This window comes from Narcine bancroftii, chromosome 3 (genome assembly GCF_036971445.1).
Source record: "Narcine bancroftii isolate sNarBan1 chromosome 3, sNarBan1.hap1, whole genome shotgun sequence".
In the NCBI taxonomy this organism is placed as follows: Eukaryota; Metazoa; Chordata; class Chondrichthyes; order Torpediniformes; family Narcinidae; genus Narcine; species Narcine bancroftii.
Window position 1 is genome coordinate 223,373,017 of NC_091471.1, and position 20,234 is coordinate 223,393,250.

The 20,234-nt window shown below is 41.5% G+C and overlaps 1 protein-coding gene and 1 long non-coding RNA gene across 3 annotated transcripts in view; one reads left to right on the forward strand and one right to left on the reverse strand.

The window, feature by feature from the left end:
- Nucleotides 1-13,363, forward strand: part of LOC138758179 (uncharacterized) — a 70,609-nt gene extending 57,246 nt beyond the window's left edge. The window contains exon 3 of the long non-coding RNA XR_011354195.1: nucleotides 13,100-13,363. This is a non-coding gene — a long non-coding RNA (uncharacterized lncRNA). The remainder of the gene's footprint in view (nucleotides 1-13,099) is intronic.
- cfap299 (cilia and flagella associated protein 299) overlaps nucleotides 1-20,234 on the reverse strand; it is an 814,201-nt gene that overhangs the window by 12,255 nt on the left and 781,712 nt on the right. The window lies entirely within an intron of this gene.

Genomic DNA, 20,234 nt, shown 5'->3' on the forward strand with positions numbered 1-20,234 from the left:
TTCTTTCATCCTCTTGATCGGCTGCCTCATCTATTTTTCCAACCATAGTTCCCTTTTCCTACCATCTTTTCCCTGACTCAGTGGGACAAACATATCCTGAAACCCGCACAAGTGGTCCCTAAACATCCTCCACATTACTTCTGTGCTTTCTCTCATGAGCATCTGTCCCCATTTCCTGTCCCTAGTTTCTGCCTCATCCCATCATAATTATCCATACCCCAATAAAAACACTTTCCCATTTTGTCAGATTTGATTCTTGTCCAAAGGTACGCTAAAGCTCAGGGAGTTGTGGTCACTTATACCAAAATGCTCCCCCATCGAGATGTCCACCACCTGACCAGGTTCATTACCCAGTAATAGATTCAGTCGGGCCTCTCCTCTCGTTAGCTTGTCCACATATGGTATCAGGAATCCTTCTTGGCAAAAGGAATTTGAATACCTGCAACTTCACCAATATACTTGTATAACATAATCCAAAATTCTTGAATTGTGGGACAAGACCAAAACACATGTACTAAGTCCCCTTTATCCACCTCACAGCATTCAGAGGTATTTTCCAATCCTAATCAATGCAATCTTTCTGGAGTCTAATTAAAAACAGTGCAGAATCTTAAACTGAATGAGACATTATTTTGATATTTTTATAGATTTTGTCCCATTCTTCCGTCTCAAAACCCACACTCATGATTATTTCCCATGCTCTTTTAAGACCCAACAGAGGTTTATCCTCTGAGATTTGTGTAAGGCTGAATAATAAAGTGAGGCTTCATGACCATTACAATATGCAGCCAGTATAGTGGACAGCATCGTAGCAACTTGTGGGGTTGCTGTGGAGAACCAAAAGTTACTCTCAAAATTGGATTCAGACAAGTGTAATGTTAGGAAGACAAATTATACTTAGAGATAGGAAAAATTTAGGGGACCATAATTTCAGGAGTGGATCTCAGAAGTGGCTGAAGTGGCAGCATTTCTACACGTCTTACAAGCAGTTTGATCAATTTGACATCTATACACAAAATTGGGGAAAATATCTAGGTTTCCTGAGGTGGGGGTGGGGGGGGGAATGGAATAGTGGTGGACGTAGCGGTGAAGCTTCTTTCTTTGGCTTGGCTTCGTGGACGAAGATTTATGGAGGGGGGTAAATGTCCACGTCAGCTGCAGGCTCGTTTGTGGCTGACAAGTCCGATGCGGGACAGGCAGACACGGTTGCAGCGGTTGCAGGGGAAAATTGGTTGGTTGGGGTTGGGTGTTGGGTTTTTCCTCCTTTGTCTTTTGTCAGTGAGGTGGGCTCTGCGGTCTTCTTCAAAAGAGGTTGCTGCCCGCCGAACTGTGAGGCGCCAAGATGTACAGTTTGAGGCAATATCATCCCACTGGCGGTGGTCAATGTGGCGGGCACCAAGAGATTTCTTTAGGCAGTCCTTGTACCTCTTCTTTGGTGCACCTCTGTCACAGTTGCCAGTGGAGAGCTCGCCATAGAACACGATCTTGGGAAGGCGAAGATCCTCCATTCTGGATACGTGACCCACCCAGCGCAGCTGGATCTTCAGCAGCATGGACTCGATGCTTTCGGCCTCTGCCATCTCGAGTACTTCGATGTTAGGGATGAAGTCGCTCCAATGAATGTTGAGGATGGAGTGGAGACAATGCTGGTGGAAGCGTTCTAGGAGCCGTAGGTGATGCCGGTAGAGGACCCATGATTCGGAGACGAACAGGAGTGTGGGTATGACAACAGCTCTGTATACGCTTATCTTTGTGAGGTTTTTCAGTTGGTTGTTTTTCCAGACTCTTTTGTGTAGTCTTCCAAAGGCGCTATTTGCCTTGGCGAGTCTGTTGTCTATCTCGTTATCGATCCTTGCATCTGATGAAATGGTGCAGCCGAAATAGGTAAACTGGTTGACCGTTTTGAGTTTTGTGTGCCCGATGGAGATGTGGGGGGGCTGGTAGTCATGGTGGGGAGCTGGCTGATGGAGGGACTTCCAGGCCAAACATTTTGGCAGTTTCCACAAAACAGGACGTCAAGCACTGAGGAGCTGGCTCTGAATGGGCAACTAAAGCAGCATCGTCTGCAAAGAGTAGTTCACGGAAAAGTTTCTCTTGTGTCTTGGTGTGAGCTTGCAGGCGCCTCAGATTGAAGAGACTGCCATCCGTGCGGTATCGGATGTAAATAGCGTCTTCATTGTTGAGGTCTTTCATGGCTTGGTTCAGCATCATGCTGAAGAAGATTGAAAAGGGGGTTGGTGTGAGAACACAGCCTTGCTTCACGCCATTGTTAATGGAGAAGGGTTCAGAGAGCTCATTGCTGTATCTGACCCGACCTGGTTGGTTTTTGTGCAGTTGGATAACCATGTTGAGGAACTTTGGGGGGGCATCCGATGTGCTCTAGTATTTGCCAAAGCCCTTTCCTGCTCACGGTGTTGAAGGCTTTGGTGAGGTCAACAAAGGTGATGTAGAGTCCTTTGTTTTGTTCTCTGCACTTTTCTTGGAGCTGTCTGAGGGCAAAGACCATGTCAGTAGTTCCTCTGTTTGCGCGAAAGCCGCACTGTGATTCTGGGAGAATATGCTTGGCGACATTAGGTATTATTCTATTTAGGAGAATCCTAGCGAAGATTTTGCCTGCAATTGAGAGCAGCTTGATTCCCCTGTAGTTTGAGCAGTCTGATTTCTCGCCTTTGTTTTTGTACAGGGTGATGATGATGGCATCACGAAGGTCCTGAGGCAGTTTCCCTTGGTCCCAACAAAGCTTCAAAAACTCATGCAGTTTGACATGCAGAGTTTTGCCGCCAGCCTTCCAGACCTCTGGGGGGGATTCCATCCATACCTGCTGCTTTGCCACTTTTCAGTTGTTCAATTGCCTTATATGTCTCATCCCGGGTGAGGACCTCATCCAGCTCTAGCCTCAAGGGTTGTTGAGGGAGCTGGAGCAGGGCGGAATCTTGGACTGAGCGGTTGGCACTGAAAAGAGATTGGAAGTGTTCTGACCATCGGTTGAGGATGGAGATCTTGTCGCTGAGGAGGACTTTGCCGTCTGAGCTGCGCAGCGGGCTTTGGACTTGGGGTGAGGGGCCGTACACAGCCTTTAGAGCCTCGTAAAAACCCCTGAAGTCACCAATGTCCGCGCTGAGCTGGGTTCGCTTGGCGAGGCTAGTCCACCACTCATTTTGGACCTCCCGGAGTTTGCGCTGAAGATGGCTGCATGCGCGACGAAAGACTTGTTTCTTCTATGGACAGGATGGCTTTGTAAGGTGAGCCTGGTGGGCAGCTCGCTTCTTTGCCAGCAGCTCCTGGATTTCGTGGCTGTTATCGTCGAACCAGTCCTTGTTTTTCCTGGAGGAGAAGCCCAGTACCTCTTCAGTGGATTGCAGTATGGTAGTCTTCAGCTGATCCCAGAGGGTTTCAGGGGACGAGTCCGTGAGGCGGATTGCATCCTCGAGCTTTGCTTTGTTTGCCTGGAAGTTTCCTCTCACTTTGTCTGACTGCAAGTTTCCAACATTGAACCTCTTTCTGGGGGCTTTACTGTTCCTGGGCTTTGGCTTGAAGTGAAGGTTGAGCTTGCAGCGAACCAGCCGGTGGTCAGTGTGGCATTCCGCGCTGGGCATGACCCTGGTGTGGAGCACATCTCGTTTGTCTCTTTCTCGCACCAGGACGTAGTCCAGGAGGTGCCAGTGTTTGGATCGGGGATGCATCCAGGTGGTCTTCAGGCTGTCCCTCTGCTGAAAAAGGGTGTTTGTAATGACAAGCCGCTGTTCTGTGCAGAGCTCCAACAGGAGGCGCCCATTGTCGTTGCACTTGCCGACATCATGCTTGGCCAGGATTCCTGGCCAGGTTTCTGAGTCTTTGCCGACGCGAGCGTTGAAGTCGCCAAGGATGACAACCTTGTCGGCTGTAGGGATGCGTTGAATGAGGTTGCGCAGGTCAGTGTAGAACTTGCCCTTTTCTGCTGGTTCCACCTGGAGGGTTGGAGCATAGACACTAATGAGGGTGATGCGACACTTGTTTTGAAGGGGGAGTCGCATGGACATGATCCGGTCTGAGTGGCCTGTCGGGAGTTTTTTGAGTTTGGAGGCAATGGAGTTCTTGACCATGAAGCCTACACCAGATAGGCATCGTTCATCCAAAGGCTTGCCAGACCAGTAGAGTGCGTAGCCCGCGCCGCCTTCTTGGAGGCTGCCTACATCTGCCAGGCGGACTTCACTGAGAGCGGCTATGTTGATGTCAAGTCTGAGGAGTTCATGTGCAATGAGGGCAGACCGACGTTCAGGTCGGTGGCTGTCAGCCTTGTCTAGCATGGTTCTGATGTTCCAGCATGCTAGCTTGAGTTTGTGAGCATCTTTTGAGGGGAAGGACGTGGAGGGGGAGGACATGGAGGGGGAGGACGTGGAGGGGGAGGACGTGGACCTGTCCTCGGGCCTGCGCAAAGGAGCTTTTAGGTGGAGTGCAGTGCGCGCAATACTGGCCCCACCCTTTACACCCATGGTTCGTGTGCCGTGGCCAAGCAAGCTGGGACGTGGCAGCGAGGTCCTTGGGTCGTAGGTTTTATATCGGAGTGGCCTTCTCCTATGCAGGTCTAAATAGACACATGGTTATTATACTGATATTTTTTGCTGCCATGTTTGTTTCTATTTTATGGAAAAGTTTACGTTTTGTAATTTATGATTGACATAACTTTAACACTGACTCATGGGTTTGTGGAAACTTTTTTAAAAGAACTCATTAATATTTCAATCCAAAAAAATTAATCCTTCTTGGAGACTCCTGACAAATTCCACCCGATCTATCCCTCTTGCAGTAAGAAGGTGCTTGTCAATATTAGGGAAGTTGATATCTCTCATAACAACAACCCTGCAATTTCTGCACCTATTTCTGACTTCCATCCACACCGACTCAGTCAACCGTACAGTGTCCTCCCTTGCTACAGTCATTATACTATCCCTGACCAGTAATTCCTTTTAAAACACCTGTACCCCAGTACCCTCATGAGCCAATCCTGTCCTTCCAGTAGCCAGGTCTCTATAACAGCCATGTCTTTGTGATACCATGTCTGGATCCGTGCTCTATGTTCATCTCCTTTATTCTTAGTACACCTTGCATTGAAATAGACACATTTCAAACCTTCCAACTGAATACATTTATGCTTCCTCCACTGCCTGTTCTTCTTAACAAACCCACAACACTTTCCACTTTTTGCTCTATTTTTTCCCTCTACTTTAAACCATCCCCAACAGGTCTAATAAACTTGCCTGCCAGGGTATTGGTCCCCATCCAGTTCAGGTGCGGCCTGTCCTTTTTGTACAGGTCAGATGTTCCCTAGAAGAGATCCCAATAATGCAGAAATCTGATCCTCTGCCCCCTGCACCAACTCTTCAGCCACACATTATCTGCCACAACTTGCTATTCCTACCCTCACTGGCATGTGACACAGGCAGCAATTCCAAGATTACCACTCTTGAGGACATGCTTTTCAGTTTCTTTCCTAACTCCCTGTATTTCATTTCCAGAACCTCATTCCTACTCCTATCTATGTTACCAACATGGTCCATGACATCTGGCTGCTCACCCTCCTGACTAAGAATGTTGTGAACTCGAACAGAGATGCCCCTGAGCCTGGCACCTGGGGTGTATGGCTCCCATTGAGAATGGCTGGTCTATATGTATGAGAATACTTCAGACTGATTTTTAGATGATCCTCATTGACTCACAGCATATCCCATGATAGAACAGACTGTTGATCAGAGTAATTTCAATGAGAAGGCAGCTCCCAGTGAAAAACTGTTGCTGACAAGGAAAATTGGAGCTGTTGTATTGAACATCACGTAGATGATTCCTTTTTAGATGCTGAATGATCAGTTGTGAATTTCCAGCATTTGCATTTTTTTTTCAAACTTCAATTTTTCATTTCCATTTTGACCACCCTTAAAAGTGCTTATACAATAATGAGAATTATATTGAGATTATGGGCTCAATTTAGGACATTTTTCGGATGATAATAATTTTTCTCTGGATAGCCATCCATTCCTGCTGTCAGTGTTAGATAACAACTTTAAGGAATGGTATAGACTTAGCATTTTAAAAATTTAAAGATTTATTTATTCGAAATAACTTTGCTTCTTTTGAGCAATTGTCAGTTAAATTTAATCTCTCTAATAGACATTTTTATAGATATTTGCAAGTTCGGAATTTTGTTTGGTTTAAATTGAACACTTTTCCTGGAATTGCAGATTCAAATATTCTTGATACAATTTTTGATCTACAATTCGTTCATTGGCTAATATTAAAAATGATTGGGAATGTGATCTTAATATAACATTCTCAGATGAAGATTCATATTCCACTCTTAGTTTGATGAATGAATCCTCATTTTGTGCACAGCACTATTTATTACAAATTAAGGTGATACCTAGACTACACGTGTCTAAACTCAAATTATCCCATTTCTATGTAGATGTTGATCCATTTTGTAAAAATGACTAGAAACTTGTGTGACCTTAATACCTGCATGTTGTCCTTGTTATGAGCCCAAAAGGCCCCAAAACCCAGCAGCAATAGCTATTCACCATGACAAGTAATCACTTAATCAAAAGTTGTTTTTAATTATCTTTCAACATGAAAACAGAATCAAACTTAACTTATCTCCATTAACTTAATGAACCTAACTTAACCCCTTCTAATTCTAAGCGCACCATATAACCATATAACCATACAACCACTTACAGCACAGAACAGGCCAGTTCAGCCCTACTAGTCCATGCCATAACAAATCCCCACCCTCCTAGTCCCACTGTCCAGCACCCGGACCATACGCCTCCAGTCCTATCCATGTAACTATCCAGTCTTTCCTTAAATGTAACCAATGATCCTGCCTCGACCACGTCTGTCGGAAGTTCATTCCACATCCCTACCACCCTTTGCGTAAAGAAATTTCCCCTCATGTTCCCCTTATAATTTTCCCCCTTCAATCTTAAACCATGCCCTCTAGTTTGAATCTCCCCCACTCTTAATTGAAAAAGCCTATACATGTTTACTCTGTCTGTCCCTTTTAAAATCTTAAACACCTCTATCAAGTCCCCTCTCAATCTTCTATGCTCCAGAGTAAAAAGCCCCAGTCTGCACATGTATGTAAATTTAAGAAAAGTTCTTTGGTTCACAGTTCAATCTCACTTCTCATTCTTTCAAGTTCTCTGGCTGCATGCAATTCTTATACTGTGCACAGAATTTAACATGTATAAAGTTCACCAGGCTTTGGTGCTCGAAAGTTTACCGCTCAGGAAGGTTCTTTGTATGTTTGCAGAGAGAGATGTGCTGATCCAGGATTTCCACATCTAAGGTACCATCATCATTCACCTCAATGTCTTACTGATGAAACTTGCCCCATCAGGGTTCTCCAGATGATAACATCTTTCTTTCAGGCTAAAACAGAGTTCCTTTCTGTTCCATTTATTTCAAGAGAACATCAGACAGCAGAGAAACCACCACTCTGGAGCTTCTGTTTCAGTTCCAACCAGCTTCTCCTGATGACACTGTTCAGCTGTGTGTGTGTCTCTCTCTCTCTCCATCTCTGAGATTCTAACCTGCCAGCCACATGTCCTTCTCTCTCACACTTGCAAAAACCCCTCCTTCTCCAGCAAACAATCTGAGTCAGTCTTCTGCTCCTATATGTTGTTTTAGGTAAACAAGCCCCTCATTGCTTTGAGTGAGCACTTGGCAGAGAGGTCAGAAATGTCCAACACAGACAACCTGCCTCCAATCCATTCATTTCCTGACATCATTTCAATTAGCACCTATTTTGTGAAATACGCATAGCATTCTCCATAGTTTCTGTAAAGTCACTGAAAATGAATTCTTCTGTTTTAAAGTGTATGCATGTAACCTTCTCTAATTTTACCATTTTATCTCCCAAATACATGTACAAATATTACATCACAACCTCCCTGCCATTTGTCTTGTGTGCCCTACTCAAGCACTGCTTTACACCCCAGCACCACGAGGAAAATTTCTCAATGTCTAATAATTGGATAGGCTCTGCAGTACCAAGCGAATGTATCAATTTTCAAAGCATTAAACTAATTTGCCTTCCTTAGTTTGCACTGGACTGCAATCAAGGGAACACTGGTTGGTTTTTCATTTCTTATGGACACTGGATCTTGTTTTATGTTTGGAGCCAACTAACTCAGCATATGGATATAGGAAATCTACTCTATAACATTTAGTTCCATAATCTCCATTATTTAAGTTTGTTTCACAGAAAATACAATTTAAATTAAACAATCAAGGAACTCTCAGCAATTATAATAGATTTTTTAAAATCTCAGGATGGAAATTAGACAGGGAGTTGAATTTGGTGTCATGTTGGTTTGGGAAACTCAAGGGACCTTAACTGATTTCTTTGTATAATTGAGAGAAGGTACAATAAGAATATATAGGAAGTAGTTATGACAGTGAATTTCTTCTTTTAAGAGGTGTACAATTTCCTGGAGAGTCTGGGACAAGAGGGCACAACTTCAGGACTGAAGGGTGTCTGCTCAGAACAGAGAAGTGGAGGGATATCTTCATCCGGAGGGTTGTAAATCTGTGGGAGTTGTTGCCTCAGGCAGTTGTGGAGGCCAATTCATTAGGTGCATTTAAGGCAGAGATTGATAGGCCCTTGATTAGCCAGGCCGTCAAATCTTATCAGGAGAAGGCCAGACAGTGGGGATGAGTGGGAAAACAGATCAGCTCATGGGAAAGACTTGATGGGCTGAATAGCTTAGTTTTGCTCCTATGTCTTTTAAGCCCTAGTAGAACAAAAGCATGAACTTCCAATGTACATACTTTCCAGAGTGACTCATATCTTTATCAAACTTGTCCCTTGTATTTTTGACTCTTCACAATATTGCCTGACCTGTTTCAGTACAGCATTTTCTATTTTAACTTCAGATTTCCAGCATATGCAATGTTTTGTTTTTGGGTCAAAGCTTGATGCCTAGCTATAACAGAGCTAAAACTATTTTCACTCTAGCTCTCATAACACATCTTAATGAAGTCAAAAACCCACATGAGCGGTTGGGCTTTTAAACCAATGAAACTAACATTTTAGTCGTTTGGTTGGCATTTGCAGATGGCCATGAGTCAATCTGAGCAGTGGAATTGGATGCTGTAAAAGAGCAGTTGTTGCTTTGGGAATGCATGCAACAGCATTTTCTGTTTTGGACTGCAAATTCCCAGGTACAGTAAGCCAATGTGCAAGCTTTTGTTTGGAAAGAAATATTCTGTGGACCTGTGGTGCAGCAAGCAAACACAAAGACTCAGCAAAGACTGTACAACAGGCTTTAATCCATTAAAAGTCTGTACACCATCTTCTATTCTGATGGGTCCACGAATGACTGGCCCAGGAGGGGCCAGCTCAGGTTTATATTCAGGTTGGTTGATTGACAGTCAGCGAGGAGGAGTCAGCCCCCTTAGGTGGTCTTCCTGCAAGTACAGAGGTTGGCCCCTGCGGTAGGCTGGTGGTCGTATCACCACAGGACCAAATTATTACTGTAATCCACAGTGGATGATATAGGGACTGGTATTCTGTGCTAGGCATTGAAAAATCTTTAGCAACCAAGGTAGAGAATGTTCAGCTGAAAACAGCCTGTGGCTTTGATGTCTGTCACATATGTAGAAGATTGCAAGAAACATTGGGCTACAATAACACAATAATGTGTCTGCCATCAGCAGTTGTCTACATCAATGGCCCATTATTGACAAATTTTGAAACTATTAACACTACACTTTGGCAAAGTTGTTTTGTGATTTAAGGGGGTTTGGAGATTAAAATGGTCGAGTTCTTAACATCATATTCCACACGTTGTCTCCAGGTGTTCTGTTCTCTATGAAGAGTGACGCGGTCTGGTTCACATTCTAGTGTGTGGTTTTAATTCTTCCTCACTCTAGCACACAGATTTTTAATTTAAGTAATGGAATATTGTAATTAAAAATTATGGTCAAATTATTAGCATTAGTTTCCCAGGGGAATGGGTCTGGCGATGAACAGATGGGAATGCAGTTAAAATCAGATCAGCCATGAGCTTTCAAATGGCAGAATAGACTTAAGATCCCAAGTAGTCTCCATTCACTCATAACTTGCATGACCACTTGTATTTTATAACCTTTTCCTTAATTTTCTATATTGCTATGCTGTGGTTTGCTTCACTTTTATGTCTCTTGCCCAAGCGTCTATTCCCTGCTTCCAGGTTTTCAAATCTGTGCAACAGGTTACATTTGGAAGAAGATAGAATTGTATTTAATACTCACAAATATAACTGCATTTCAAAAGGATCTGTGATAACGGTTAGGACATTCACCCTTGGATGACATTATTTCTCCTCTCCAAAAAAAGGTGGCTTTGAGTCAGTGACTATCTGTCATTCTCCTCAGTGACTCACACCTCCATCATTGGTTTGTATGAAATCATAAAACTAACAAATTTAAGAACCTGTGCTGGTCACTTCTACTGGGTGAAATTTATAAGTGACTCACTGAAGCAGCCTTCCATTTACATATACTTGAGAAAATGTAACAATTTATTTTGCCATGTATCTAACTACATGAAAAATATTTATAATAGAGACGTAACTATACTCAGCATTTGACCTGAAGTAGTTAAATACTGTACTCTAATAAGTTTGAGAAATTTTCAATGGGAACTGGCAAGCATTTTTGGCTTGTTTTTTTTTGGATGAGATTTGAGATATACAAGTGTACTATCAAGAAGTATATCTTCAACGGACATCTTTAAAACAAAACAACTAAAATTTTGTTCCAAGTATGGAATTCCGTTGTGCCAAATCACATCCCATTCATTTTATCATCTAAGATTCTGCTGAAATACCAGAAGCATATAATTTGTGGCAAAAGATTTGAGACTCCTTAAGAACACAATGGAATTATGATCACTTAAATTGCATTGAAATTCATTTAGCCTCTTGTTTTTGAACAGTGATTGCAGAGGAAATAACCAAAGTGAAATAAGAGAAATTGCTGTCATCCACTCAAAATATTAATCCATCCAATAAAATTTTCACAATACTGTTACGAGGTGTATTATATTTTATATTATAGTGTGTCTTTAAGGGAGATAGATTGTGAGGGGTTTAGTGTAGGTCACCACAAACATTTAAAATACAAGAACTTTGGTGAAAGTGAGACGTTGAGACACTGAGAGCCTTTACAAAGATAATAACAACTATTTTGGAAAAATAGCTCAGGAACTTCAAGAACAGGTGCAAATGAAACAATCCATGCTCAGAGGCTTATCGGATCTTTCAGAGACTGGGCCTGGAGCCCTGCAGAAAGGTCATGTGGTTTTGCAAGCAGAGAGAGAGAGAGAATAATCCAAACAGGCTTTCTCTAAGGGAGAGGGAGGGAGGGAGGGAGAGAGAGAGAGAGAGAGAATTCATTTGGAGTTCTGCAGTGCCTTTTGGAAGCTGCAGCATGACAAGCTGGCAGCTTGTTGAAGACCCCATTTTGGAAGGCGAGTTATGAGTTGTGAGTTCAGCCTGATGAAAACCTTTGTGGTCCTTACAAGAGGAAATGACTGGCTAGAGTGTTCCACATGAAATACTGGAAACAAGAGGAACTCTATCATGACCTGCAGAAGATGAGGTTATAATTTGGAAAACCCTGATGGGGCAAGGCACGAAAGTACTGATCATGAGAAATCAGTTTCTGTGTGTCCAACGAGCAACAAATCTCTCTCTCAAACTGACAAGAACCTTCCTGAGTGGTAACCATCTACCTTTTTCATCAGAGCCTGATGAAAATTCATAAATGTTCAATTCTGTGCACAGTATGAGAATTGCCTGATACTGATGAACTTGGAGAAGTGAGAAGTGAGATTGGACTGTGAATCAAATAACTTTCCTGAACATACACATGTTAAATACAAGTGCGCTTAGAATTAAAAGGGGGTTAAGTTAAGTCAATAATAATGAGTTAAAATTTGATCCTGTTTTTATGTTTAAAGAAAATTAAAAGCAACTTTTGTTTAAGTAACCATTTGTCTTGGTGAATTTCTATTGCTGCTGGATTTTGGGGTCTTCTGGACCCTTAGCAATACTCTTCATTTTAATTTCACATTACCATAGAATGACATTTTGCTTTTTATAACTGTTGCATGACATCCTCTATTTCAAATCTGTATTAAAATATTACAGTTGAGGTGATTAACAGAAGAGTTTATGGTGCCACACTTCAAGGAGACCTTCCAAAGGTGCAAGAGAGATTTCCTTGAATGGTACTTGGAACAAGTACCTAAACATATTTTGGATAGATTGGAGAAGTTGAATTAGTACTCCTAACAGCAAAGATGCTGAAAAGACGATTTGATAAAGCAAATAAGGAAAAACTCTTTCCAGTGGCAGACAAGTTTGTAACCAATGGTCGTGGCCTTAAGATGAGCTGCATTAGGCCCAAGTATGACAAGAAACAGATTTTTCACAAAGCCAAATGTTGTGAGCAGCATTGCATTGCTTAAAAGGTGGCAAGCACAGATTCACGAATGATATTAGCTAAAGATTTTTTTTAATGTACAGGACTATGTGGAAAGACTAAGATTAATGAGATAGCGAAACAGAGCCAAATGGCTTCTTTCTATGCTGCATTTAGTGTCTGGAGCAAAGGTACAATTCAGGAAAACTTTAAACATTGTTTGGAAAAAAGACCCCTATTTCAGGGTGTAATGGGTTGATTCCATCACAATATTTTGTTTATCTTTGAAAAATTTGATCAACAAAAAGATTACATTGTTTAAGCATTTCAACCCTATCATAGTTCAAACAAAACCTGAATAATACCTGTGACAGGTATGGATTTTCTCATTATTTCATTCCAGCCAGGAGAATTCGAACAGAACTCCTCATTATAATAAATATTTAAAGTAATAACCCTGCAATTAAACTATTTTTTAAAATTAATATCTGCATAGCCCACACACAGGTGAGTCCTTCAGGATGTAGCAGATTTTGAAGTTATATCTTAATACTTCCCACCATTGATAACATCTACCAGAAATGCTTCCAGAGCAGGGCAAAGAGCATTATCAAGGATGCATCTCACCCTAACTTTTTACTTTTCTTTCTTCCAGTAGACGCAACAGGAGCCTCTGCTCCCGAACCAGCATGTACAGGAAAAGCTTCTTTCCTGTGGCTGTGACCCTGCTGAACCTAACATTGCAGTGCTGAGCAGTACTGTACCCCTATTGTACTGTCAGTACTTTTATATTTGTTTGCTTGTTGGAGCGTTCGCGTTTATTCGCAGTTACTTGTAAATAGCACTACTTTTTGTACTTCTGGTTAGACGCTAATCGCATTTCATTGGCTTTGTATCTGTACTTGGCACAATGACAATAAAGTTGAATCAAAATCTAAATCTAAAAATGTTTTCCAAAAGTCAATTGTTTTCCATTATATTCAAGAAATGAATTTTAATAATTTATTCTCTGTGAGGTTCAACAAACGGTAAAACCATTTTATTTCTATGAATATTATTTTGCAAGTAACTGCAGACGTTTACTAGGCTGTTGCCTGGATAAGAGGGTATGAGCTATGAGGAGAGGTTGGACATACCTGAGTTGCTTTCTCCAGAACTTCAGAGACTGAGGAATGAGACTGATAGAAGCTTATAAAATTATGAGAGGAGCTGATAGTGTAGACAGTCAATATTACATACTAGAGGACATGCATTAAAGATGAGGGAGTGGGAAGGTTAAAGGAGATGTACAGGGCAGATCTTTAACACAAAGTAGGTGCCTGGAATGGGCTGGCAGGAATAGTGATAATAGCATTGAAGAGAATATGCAGGCAAGAGGAAAATGTGTCATGTGACAAGATTTATTATAAATTGGACCACGTTTGGCACTTTCATGTGGGCTGAAGGGCCTTTTCCTGTACTGTACTATTCGATGTTCTAATAACTTGAATGAAATCTCCATACATACTGCCTGACAGTATGTCAGGAAAATAGAAATCAGTGCCATTGGTGTATGGGGAAAATCTTGTTCCAAGGCAAGAAAAGGTTAAAATTAATGTCTTGTAACTGAGAATGCTGCATCACATTTTCGATCAGCTTAGAAAACAATATGGATAAAAGCACAACCATAAGGCTGGGAGTTTACATTCTGTTTAAATATCAATTGCAAAAATTGGCCAATGGAATTATAAATTCTGGGAATTACACCAGACAACAAAGATTTTGCTTCCTGAACATTTTTGGATGTATTTTATGGATTTTAAATTTAGACATACTGCACAGTAACATCCATTTCACCTAAGTCCATGCCAGCGAATTTACATCCCATTAACCTACAACCTCTGGTACACTTCAAGCGGTGGGAGGAAAAAGGAGCCCCCATGGAAAACCAAAGCAGACATGGAGAGAACATACAAACTTCTTACAGATGGCGCAAGATTCAAATCCTGGTCCCGATCGCTTGTGTGGTAAAGGCATTGCACTAACCACTATGTCAACTGTGCAGCCCCTGGAGGAGTAAGTGGGCTGCTGGTCATGAAAATTTCCTATCATGTACCAATTTTTAGATACAACCCGATGTGATTTCCTGTCACATTTTAAGTCTGCTTCAAGCTTGAAGGGCAATACGTCATTGAAAATTCATTTTCTGTTTTTGAACTTGGACGTCTTCCCTGCAGTCAGTGACGAATATGGTGAAAGGTTTCACCAGGACATTGCGTGGAAAAGTGGTTTCAGGGCAACTGGAGTCCATCAACGCTGGTTGACTATTGTTGGACATTAAGATGAGAGCCATCAGATGCTGAGCACAAATGAAAATATTTTTAGGTCGGTTGAACTAAAGCAATGTGTCAGCATCATTATGTAATTAAATTCAATAAAAGTTCCTTTAATGTTTCTCCAACTTCCTATGTGATGCAGCAGATTTGATGTTATCTTTGTGTTCAGTTTGAAGTTTTCTTATCATAATCACTGTTTTTTTCCCCAATAAGCAAACCTTTTGAAATATTCGTTGTCAAGTGCTAATGAAAAGTTGTAATTCTGGAGACAAAATAAATCTGAGCATCCTGGAGGCCATTTGCTTCGGGGCTCAGGTAAATGAAGAGATTGGCTGTAATGATTGCTTTGCTTCATGGTGGTTGTAACCATGACAAAATAAATTGAGCCAGTAGATCCACTTCCTCCTCCAGGTGCCATGGGAACATTTTTAAAACTGCCTTTCTGTTTGTGTCTAATCCATTGCATCACTGTGTTGGTCTGCTGGTAAAATGACACATGCTTTCTGTTTAGGATACTCAATAAAAATTGCAGTTGGGTCTCTGTTATAATATTATTATTGGTTCAGTTTGTTTTAAATAAGAATAGAAAATGCTGGAAACTCTTGGAAGGTCAGCTAGCAGCTGTGGAAGGAGAAATGAGGTTAACATTTCAGGTTGAAGGCCTTTTATTGGAACTGGGAAAAAGAGAACACAACTTTGTTTCATTTACAGAGAGTGTGGGGATGAATAGGATAAAGGAAGTATCTTTGATCTAGCCCCTTTCACACCGCCAAGACCATGTGGGTTGAACCAGCCACTTTAGCAAGTCCATTGTTGGTAATCTGGCAGTGTGAAAGGTCCCAACCAGACAGGGCAAGTAAAAATCATCCAGACACTGACTCTAGGTGGGGGAAAGTGTCAGAGCACGGCTGTGTTAACTTGTTAATCACTCTGTGGTGGTGTGAATGGTCTTCTCGATTTACCAGGTACCATTAGTGACGTTAGTGCCTACGAGCCTGCGTTAGTCTGGCAGTTATATTTCAGAGCGTGCTGGCCTCGCTTTCACAGCCCCGCCGAGGGCACAGTTACATTTCACAGCGTGGCTGACTGCACTGTGAAATATAACTGTGCAGTTGGTTGGGGCTGTTAGAGTTCAGCAGATAATACGTCACTGGTGACCTCACCTCGGACCCCCTCTTAAAGTTCCAGATTCCCAATGAACCAGGTAAATCATGGTGCAGTGGGAAAGGCTCCCGGGGTGCAGCAGGCCCAATAAGTTTACCCACTTCATTGAAGGGTTGGCGGTGTGAAAAGGGCTTTTGATCGGATGAGGCAAGGGTTGCCTAACTGATAAGATATCGTTGAAGCCATCTAGTTTATAGGTTAAGGAGGAGTACTGGAGAAAGCAAACTCAAACAATATCTAAAAGCTGTGTAATGCAGAGAATGATGTTTACAGGAGGCCTTGTTACAACAGTGCAGGAAGTCACATATAAATAGATTAGAGTGGGAATGACACTATTTCTCCATCATTCTTCGCCAGCATGGCCTGACCTTGCTGGTTAGTTCCGAGCGCTTTATATTTCACAGCTTTATTGCATCCCTCTGTTTTCTCTTTCGAACTGCTCTCATTAATATATCAACCAGATATCTTTATTCTTATGACAAGTCAGACCTCACTTTATCAGATCTATCTCTCTTTGAATCTCTGCACTCAAAAACGAACTTGCTCTTCTTCCTGCCTGGTTCTGATAAAAGGCTACAATCTGTTCCACTACATTTGTTTCTCTTTCCACAGATACTTACTAATCAGCCGAGAGTTTCCAGTACTTTCAGTTTTTACTTGAGATTTCAAGAATCAGCATTTTTTAAAACGTGTTCAGTTACTATTTGTAATGACTCCACCATTGTTCACCAGAGTAATTAGTGTGGGGAGGATTTTACACCAGGCTTAGAAATCAGAAATTTGCAATCTCGGGATATGGCTTAACATATTTAAGACCAAGCTGAGGAAAGTTCATTTCCCCAGAAGGTGGTGAACCACAGAACTCTCCATCATGAAGGGTAGTGAAGGTCAAGTTGTATTTCATAACTAAGTAGAGTGACAGATTATTTTGTGTTTTGTACTGTATGTTTTAAAGGAGATAAATTGGGGCAGGTCTTTTAGTGCAGGTCACATACAAACACTTTAAAACGGATCTCATTTAAGATACTGGAACTCTGCTCAAGACAGACAGGCCCGGCTCCGAATGACTTTGCAAAAGCTTTGAAGAGTGCCCAAGGGACTTCACTAATGGATTGCTGTTTTGAAAAGCAATATATGAAATAACCCATCAGAGCCGCAGGCTGTCTGAGTGCAGTTTGCTGTTCTAAGAGGGTCATGAGGTTTTTGCAAGCAGAGAGGGAGTCAAATAGGGTTTTCTCTGAGTGAGTGAGAGTGAGAGAAAGAGAGAGAGAGAGAGAGAATTCAGTTCAGCAGCAGCAGCTGGGACTGGAATGGGACAAGCTGGCAAGCTTGTGGAAAAACCCCATTTGGAAGATGGGTTGTGAGTGCTTAGTTCAGCCTGATCAAAGCCCTTATGGTCCATACAAGAGGAGAGGACTGGCTGCCTAATGTTTCACTTGCAATAAGTGAAACAAAAAGGAACTCTGTGGTGACCTGAAAGAAAGAGGATATCATCTGGAGAACCCTGAGGGGGCAAGTTTCTTCAGCAAGACACTGATGTGGCTGATTAGAAGGGATCAGTTTGTGTCTGGTGAACAACAAATCTCTCTCTGAAAACCAACAAGAACCTTCCTGAGCAGTAACCACCAAAGCCTGGTGAAATTCATAAATGTTAAATTCTGTGTACAGTATAAGAATTGCCTGCAACCAATTAACTTGGAGGAATGAAAAGTGAGATTGGACTGTGTATCAAAGAACTTATCTAAACTTACACACACATTACATACATGTGCGCTTAGAATTAGAAGACGTTAAGTTAAGGTAAGAGTAATAAATTAAAATTTGATTCTGTTTTCATGTTTAAAGATAATTAAAAGCAACATATGTTAAGCCATACCCCGAGATTGCAAATTTCTGATCTCTAAGCCTGGTGTAAAATTGGTGAATATCTACTGCTGCTGGGTTTTCGGGTCCTCTGGGCTTGTAACAGTAGAAAAAAGAAGTTTGATTTCTAGACGTCAGAAGTATCCAGTGCAGGAGAAAAGAGGATCAAGAAGGATCGTACTGTAGTCTAGAAGGAAGAATGGATTATTCCTACTTATGTCTATGTTTCTGTGTAGAAAAGACAAATTTCCCTAGAAATTCATCCCTGTTTGATGAGCAAAGTATATCTAATGTATTGCCCTGCAGTAATTCCAGATTAATGATCACCAAAGAAATGACTTTGAATTTATTTTGGTCAGATTTATTGGCGGAATACCTGCATGACATCGTACACAACTCTTGAGATTCATTTGACTGTGGGCGAAGCAGAATTACCACTTATTGGTAGTGCAAAATCTGCAGGAAGGTCTGCAACGTACAGATTGCTGGGGAGTCCTTCATGGAACTTGCCTTAAGAAATCATTATTATGGTTCCCTTTCATTTAAAAGTGAAATAAACATGATAGGTATTTATACTGGGCAGGTGTCTTCAGAGCTTATAGCTACTGTGTCATTTGCATGCTGAATACATGGAAGAGTGTCATTGCTGTTAAGGTGCATACTATCTTCCGCTCCACCCCTCACCACCCCCCTCTCTTCACACCTAGTGTTCTACTTTCCTTCTTCATTTGTGTCTCCATCAATAGAACCAAGAAGGAAAAGCAGCATCCAAGCGCTGCTGATTCTCCTCTTTCACCTTCCTGTCACTTTGGCAGTAACACCTCTGATTGAGGAAATGTAACGTGTTAAAAAAGCATCTGGATGAGTTTCTAGCTGAAGTGGTTTTTTCATTCTCCAAGATTACATGCCAGCTGGTAGGTGGAAGCCATCAGAGACCATAACTCCTTCATAAACCAGCTTGCCTTCTGCATTTATGTACATCCTCTCTCTCGCTCCATAAGTATCACAAGATCGATCCAGGTCAGCTCAGTCATTGCAAGCACGCTTCAAAACACCTACTCCCTGGTGATCTGTAAGTTTGCCGACCTTCTGGCTGATGTTGAAGAACAGCAGCCAAACTCCTCGACCATGGAAGTCCTGGCTGCTGCTGGAGCTTCTTAGGCTTGCAGTGATGGCCAACTTTTCTGCCTCAGTTCCAAGAAGAGTGCTCTGCCAAAGGCCAAGCCTGCACTGGGTGGATGAGTGTAATGTGATAATGATTTGGCCAATCAAATTTGGCCCTTCTGAGGCTTGGACTAACACAGCACATATTTTTGTTACTATAATTAAAGACATCGGCGAGCAAAGGAATCAAACACTAATTAAATAGTTATGAGCCATTGATAGATGAGATCTGGTACAAATCATTTTTATGATCCATCTTGGCAAGCTTTTCCAGCAAACAGTGCCAATTTAAAATGGCCACAATAATGGCACATTTATAAGCAGCTCAAACCATAAAAAAAAATCTAATCAGCAGAGATGTCATGAAATTAAACAGTTTGTAAAATATTTTGGATGTGAAACTGGTATATGGCAGTTGGGACAAAATGAATAGGTGATATAAGGGTTTAGATGGGCAAGTTGTTAAATCCATGCAAAAGTTAACAGTTTATATTGGGCTTCATTGCAAGATAAAAATCAAAGACAAATATGGATAACAGTAACTCCAATCAGATGCTATTTGGCATGAAGACACTGCTTCTCTTCACACCACCCCCACTCCTACCTCTATTTTCCTATTCCTGATGATGAACAAATGTGCTGTCAGTTTGTAGCAACATTTAAGGAACATGTGGAATGGAAAAAGTGGTGGGGGATGTGGTTGTGGCTAATGTGATTGGATGTGTCATGGGTGGAGCCTTGATGACAGCATTGTTCCCCTTTTCTTTTTAATATTTTTGTTAAGTTTAACATATACACTTACCAAATTTTAAGGAAAACACATAACACGTCATCTCATCTACAAGTACAAAAAAAAATGGATGGAACTTCATTAGACAGTTCCTTAATCCAGATGAGAAACAAGTTATTGAATTAATCTATGGTAACCATATTGAAACCCATATTGGCCAAATAAAAAAAAAGAAAACAAACAAAAAAACCCCTAAAAATCAAATCTAATTGACCCCCTCCCTCTAATCGAGGTAACCTTTGTAAAAAAAAAGGGAAATTGTGGAACTGATGGAAACCTCCAGACGTTGGACAGAGAATCTCCAGAACATTCCAAATTGTTAATTCTTCCAATCATGATGGAAATCTATGAATGGCTCCCACATCTTTACAAATTGAAACTTTCTATCTTTAATGTTGTACCAAATTTTCTCCAAGCTTAAATAGGACATTACATTATGTAATCTCTGTGCATGGGTAGGTGAAGAGTCATCTTTCCATTTCAGAAAAATTGCT